General features: G+C 35.4%; 1 protein-coding gene across 3 annotated transcripts in view; it reads left to right on the top strand.

The window, feature by feature from the left end:
• Positions 1-4,432: 4,432 nt before the first annotated feature.
• Positions 4,433-6,877, top strand: part of LOC106876986 (long-chain-fatty-acid--CoA ligase 5) — a 62,343-nt gene continuing 59,898 nt past the window's right edge. The window contains exons 1-2 of one of the 3 annotated variants that reach the window (XM_014925760.3): positions 4,433-4,673; positions 5,681-5,848. The gene's annotated coding sequence lies outside the window, so the exon portion shown is untranslated. Of the gene's footprint in view, positions 4,874-5,475; positions 5,849-6,877 lie in introns of those variants that run through there. The other 2 variants (XM_089351569.1, XM_089351568.1) reach the window with 2 other exon arrangements.

Genomic DNA, 6,877 nt, shown 5'->3' with positions numbered 1-6,877 from the left:
ATTATAAAAATATAATAGTTTTTGTTGTTGTTGTTGTTTTTTTTAACTACTGAATGGCTATGAGGGTCCAGTATAATAAAATAGGAATCAAAAAGTTCAACCGACAAAAGTGGTTGAGAACCACTGATATAAATAAATCCTTTCTCTCAAGAAATTGTTTTATTTAATATCTCAATAAAATTAAGGCGGAGAGCTAGCAGAAACATTAGCACACTGGACAAAATGCTTAGCGGTATTTCGTCTGTCTTTACGATCATTTTTTTACTTTTCATTTGAAAAAGGAAGGTGCGGCTGGAGAAGAGATGTCTATCGGAGTGTACGTTCCAAAAGAGATGGAAGCATGTTGCACGAGTGTTGTGCGTGCAAGGAACCGTGTGAATAGACGCAAAAAAACAACAACAAAAAAAACTGATACCAGCGATAGATCGGGGCTTGTGGGGTGGGAGCGTGGCCTGATCATCGCTTCATTTGTATTGTCCCTGTATTGTTAATTTCATTCGATTTTTTAAATATTTTATTTAATTTTCAAAAGTCATATTTCATGTAAAATCATACCAATTTACTGATCCCATAAGTTGTTCTGTCGATTTCTATGTTTAGCCCCTGGTGGGCAATAAAGAAATTGGTATTTCGTCTGTCTTTACGTTTTGAGTTCATATTCCGCTGAGGTCGACTTTGCCTTTCATCCTTTCGGGGTCAATAAATTATTAAGTACCAGTTGCGTACTGGGGTCGATCTAATCGACTGGCCCTCTCTCCCAAAATATCGAGCCTTGTGCCTACAGTAGAAAAGAACATCTCAATAAAATTAGGGTGGCGGAGGTTAAGGCTATGTGTAAGTTTGGGTTCCACATTAGGATTCCCCGCCAAACAGGTTTGAAAACCATTGTATTAGTGCACAATATAGCGATTGTAGTCTTGTACAACTTTTAGAAACCAGTATTTTAAAGACTGTCTGTAGTCATCTCTCTACGTTTCACTAATGTTCAGATTTTGTTGTTTCACTGATATTTCTTGTGCTTTCGCTTGATTTAACAAAAATTCACACACTCACACAACAGCAATCATTTACATTCGTATAAATTCCTGCACGAATATGCATATGTTCGACTCATTATTGCATTAGTGGCTGAGGATGTATGGCACCTTGAACAGATATATATATATATTATATATATATATATATATATATATATATATATATATATATATATATATATATATAAAACCATGATTTGTCTATTGGACAGATATCGACCGATAACACGCGTAGCAGTTTGAAATAAGCGACGATATTAGAGCCGGGCCGAAACCCACAGAGCCCTAAGCACTTAAAAGATTTAAATAATAAACAATAATAAACTATAATAAATAATAAACAATAATAAACAATAATAAACTATAATAAATAATAAACAATAATAAACAATAATAAACTATAATAAATAATAAACAATAATAAACAATAATAAAGTATAATAAATAATAAACAATAATAAACAATAATAAACTATAATAAACTATAATAAATAATAAACAATAATAAACTATAATAAACAATAATAAGCAATAATAAACAATAATAAACAATAATAAACAATAATAATAAACAATAATAAACTATAATAAATAATAAACGATAATAAACTATAAAATATATTTTTATTTTTTTAAATGAAACAAAGCTAACAGTAAGATGAAAATTAACGTAAATTTTTGTATATTTAAAAAGTTTTCTACCTTCTTAATCGCAAAGTCTTTAATCAGACCTCAAAATTAATCTTACGTAACACGTCCAACTTCTTTGGCTAACAGCCGTCCTGGTGATTGTAATAATTATTTTGAGCATCAAAGTGTTATGTACATGTTTTGTCTTGGTATAAAAGATGGGCTACAGCAAATATTCTGCTCAATACCACAGATTTGTTTGTCAGTTGCTTGACCTTAACCAGTAGAGCATGTCTCTTGGCGGCTGACGATAGGCACATCTTTGATCATGAGCAGAAGTAGTGGAGGAGCATCATAGCCATGTGATGAGAAGAATTCTTTGGGGTTTAAATAATTCACCTCTGGAAACATGGATGTTTCGTTCAACATCCTTAAACAACCCATATTCAGGGACCTTTTGAGAGGTATGGGCTACTCGACCTGAAGAAAATTCTAACTGGGCCCCACCTGCGAGGTCATGCACTGTTTATCTTGATATGAGATCACCATGTCGTGCACATATGGTTGTGATGCATGTGCCTGGTGAACCCTTATCAGACAGGTAGTCATGGTGCGTTTATTGGGTTTTCTATATTTGTACCCCAGTGTCACTTTGATGGCATGCGCTGCTCTCTCACTAATAATAATAATAATAATAACAATAGCAACAATGTCTCGAGCACCAGTCACTGTAAAATGGACCTTCAGAGACAAACCATCGGAATACTACTACTTTTAATATTTCCCAGGAATCTAAAATATCCATGGTCTCATTTATTAATCAACACATTATAGGTACAAATGTTATACATAGTAGTGATAACTCTGGGAGCGGACCGGAGAACACTACCCTAAACATTAGCATGCCCTCTAATAGTACAGCATACAATCCACCTACAGCAAACCCCTAAGTACCAGATAGACTTAGTTGCAACTTCAAATCTAGGAATGAATGCTCACTGCAAACCCATTGCAGAAGGTTTAACGTTGTTTACAAATGCATGATTCTTAACACTCTTCATAATTCTACTAGGTACTATATTGGATCCACAATTGATTTCAAGTATAGATATTCGGCCCATTTAAATTCGTTTAAGTGTGAAGAGCACAGCAAATCTACCTCTCTAGCTTACCACGTGCATCACCTTACGAAAAAAATCCTTACAATTTGTTCTGGTACATATTTGATTCTGGTCTCCTACTTGCGGGATTTGCCGTATGAATCCATGCATATATCGTTACATAACCCAACACTGTTACTTAATAAGCAGCACGAAGCATTCACCACTTGTACACACAAATTCTTTAACTCCTTCAAATTATTCCATAGGTCAAAGTATATAAAAAAAAAAGCAACACGCCTGGTTATCACTAACATCTAGCTTGGACATTTTACCTATCTAACACTTTCACTTACATAACCGTTTATACAGTTATTAAATGAACAGCATTAAATATTCTCTCAGTATATACAGGGACTACATATGCCTATAGTTTTTCCATTAGCGCTATGGACACTAAATTTTAATTTTAATTTTAAGCGTTAACCTCATTTTAACTTTAATTAAATTTTTTTTATTTTCGTATCGAAGTACGATAAGCTGGAAAAAATTTTTTTTTATATTTCACAGTAGAATGAATTGAGCCCACTATTTATCTTTTTAAAGCCTGGTACTTATTTAATCGGTCTCATTTGCCGAGCCGCTAAGTTAGGGCGACGCAAATACAGCAACATCGGTTGTCAAGCGATGGTGGAGGACAAATGCCACCCTCCCCACACACATACATATAAGACGGGCTTCTTTCAGTTTCCATCTACCAACTCCACTCACAGAGCTTTGGTTAGCCTGAGGTTATAGCAGAAAAGAAACGCAGGTATGGCGCTGTATGTATGCGCGGGCGTGCATAGACTCAACACTAGCGAGTAAAACATTTTACGCAGTCGTTTCTATAGACACACACACACACACACACACACACACACACACACACACACACACACACACACACTCACACAATCGCTCGCGCACGCACTTAGACACACACGAACAGATGACCCAGTGAATTTGTTATTATTGTTCTTTCCTAACAGTGAGAAACACGATTTGTTTTCTCAACTATAAACAGGGTGGGAGTGACTGAAGTATTACTGCTATTTCTAGCATGTGCAATGGCCGCTTAGAAGCTTATTCACCAGCTCGGCAAACATGCATGCCGGTACATACATACGTACGTACGTACGTATGTATGTATGTATGTATGTATGTATGTATGTATGTATGTATGTATGTATGTATGTATGTATGTTTGTGTGTATGTATATGTATATATGTACGCATGTATGTATGTAAATGCATGCATGTATGTATCTATGTATATTTGTGTGTATGTGTATGTATGTACGCATGTAATGTATGAATGTATACGTGCGTATGTACCAACCACATGGTTCCGGGTTCAGTCCCACTGCGTGGCACCTTGGGCAAGTGTCTTCTACTATAGCCTCGGGCCGACCAAAGCCTTGTGAATGGATTTGGTAGACGGAAACTGAAAGAAGCCTGTCGTATATATATAAATATTTATATATATATATATATATATATATATGTGTGTGTGTGTCTGTGTGTGTGTCTGTGTGTGTGTGTGTGTGTGTGTTTGTGTTTGTGTTTGTGTGTCTGTGTTTGTCCTCCCAATATCGCGATGCTGGTTCGTTTATGTGGTATGACGTCAGTGTCTGGGGAGGCTGACCGGAAGGGCGAGTTGACCGGAAGGGGAAAAAGGGCAGAGGGAGCCTCGATCGGCATTCGTGCCCTTTTTCGAACGGGGTTGTGGTCAGGACAAGACGTGTTAAGCGACGGTCTGGGTTTGGGAGAGGCAGCTGCTATTCCTGGTGTACTTTGGGGCGGGGCAAGCTTCAAGGATTGGATACCGCAAGACAGACTCGCAGTCGAGGAAAGGAAAACCGAGGTAAGGCGATTACATCTACTCGTACGCACACACCACAGTTTACGTCCTCCTAACCTAGCGATTCGGCCTAAGACACCGATAGAATAAGTACTAGGCTTACAAAGAATAAGTCCTGGGTCGCTTTGCTCGACTAAAGGCGGTGCTCCAGCATGGCCGGAGTCAAATGACTGAAACAAGTAAAAGAGAAAAAGAGCATAAGAGTATGTATGTATGTATATTTGAGTATATGTTTGTGTATGTATATACGCATGTATGTATGTGTGTATATTTGAGTATATGTTTGTGTATATAGAAACGCATGTATGTATGTCTGTATATTTGAGTATATGTTTGTGTATGTATATACGCATGTATGTATGTATGTATATTTGAGTATATGTTTGTGTATGTATATACGCATGTATGTATGTCTGTATATTTGAATATATGTTTGTGTGTGTATATACGCATGTATGCATGTGTGTATATTTGAGTATATGTTTGTGTATATACGCATGTATGTATGTATGTATGTATGTATGTATGTATGTATGTATGTATGCAATGTATGCATGTATGTACGCATGTATGTAAATAATATTTTATTAACTTACAACCAGAGCAGAGACCTAGTTAAGTTACAAATATCACTCTTAGCCTGCTTCAATTTCCACTGTCTTGTCCTTTCAATAGCAGTTTCTCTCACTCGTATCAGTCACTATATATTTCTCATTGCACCTCCCTCTTATTTATCTGTCATCACCAACCACCACTAACCGACCGATATTCTGACTCCAAGTCCTCATTTAAACTTTCTCAACTCACACTATTCTAAATTCTTTCGACGTACGTTATACTTAATTTCTGTATTATTTTAATCTCTTCTCGTCGTCAGATTTTACACACTTGTATTTCCTTATAAACTTGACGTTCCTTATAAATTTGACTTATTACTTATACCTAAGGGATTTACACTAGCCTGTTGCTTACTATCGAGCTTGGATTGTTTTTGTTTTTTTTCTGAGCAGACGACCAAACGACCAGGTCGGGCTGTACATTTGACATCACAGATATTCCTCATCTCAGATATTTTTAAACGTCAGAAACAGCAACATCAACAACATCGACAATTGATTTACAAAGAAAAGAACACCAGTGGTTCGACGTTTTTCACGGTTTTTAAAGAATACAGTCGGGTAAGTTATTTTTGAATTATGTATGTATGTATGTATATAATAATAAATTAACATTTATATGACTTTGTGTGTGTGTGTGTGTGTGCGTGTGCATACATACATGCAAACATATATATATTTATATATAATACGAAGAATATATATGCATGTATACACACATATATGTATATACTTACATCTACATGTGTATATAGATGCATATCAGGGTACAGGACGTTAGAACAATGAACTACAGACCACGGAACGAACACATAGGAAAACAGATAGCCACTTGAAATTAATCCTTCGTCAGCTGCCTCTATTCTAACAAGACGTTTCGAAGATAAGATATATATATTTATATAATTAAATATAAGAATAAAATCTATATAAGAATTTATCAAGTAGCCAGCGTGAAAAAAAACAGTTAAGGGAAAAAGTTATACAAAATATCTAATTATTCCCTTTACAAATACATCCAGTATATTAAGGGTTATTTCTCCACTTAAATGCCTCACGTTGTAATGGACTCTCAAAGTCAAAACTACTTTAATAAGTAGTTTTGACTTTTAGAGTCCCACACAGCGTGAGGCATTTACGTCTAGTAGTAGCTTTTAATATAATGTATGTGTATATATATAGATATATACACATTCACTGCCTTAAAATTAAAATAAACTTCTCCACGTGACGCATATATATATATTAAGATATATATATATTTGTATATATATCCTTTCTTTCCTTCCTTGAGCGTCTGCTAATATTTCGCATGTACCACGTCCTCGCGTTGTTGTTTTTTTTTGTTCATTTTTCGTTTTTTGGGTGGCTGGGGCGGTATTTACTATATGTTATTCATATACGCATTTATTCATATACGCTCATATACGCATATAGATATACATATATATGCATACACACACGTATATGTACACATGCGTAAATATATATACACACCCACATATACACACACACATACATAGGAAAACAGTGAAATACGTAAAGGATCTCTCAATACCTATAGTCTGACTAACGTAACTAAGGCAAAAC

Source organism: Octopus bimaculoides, chromosome 4 (genome assembly GCF_046866305.1).
Source record: "Octopus bimaculoides isolate indiv1 chromosome 4, ASM4686630v1, whole genome shotgun sequence".
Lineage (NCBI taxonomy): Eukaryota > Metazoa > Mollusca > Cephalopoda > Octopoda > Octopodidae > Octopus > Octopus bimaculoides.
The sequence above is the reverse complement of the archived record's forward strand: the minus strand, read 5'-3'. Positions and strand labels throughout refer to the sequence as shown.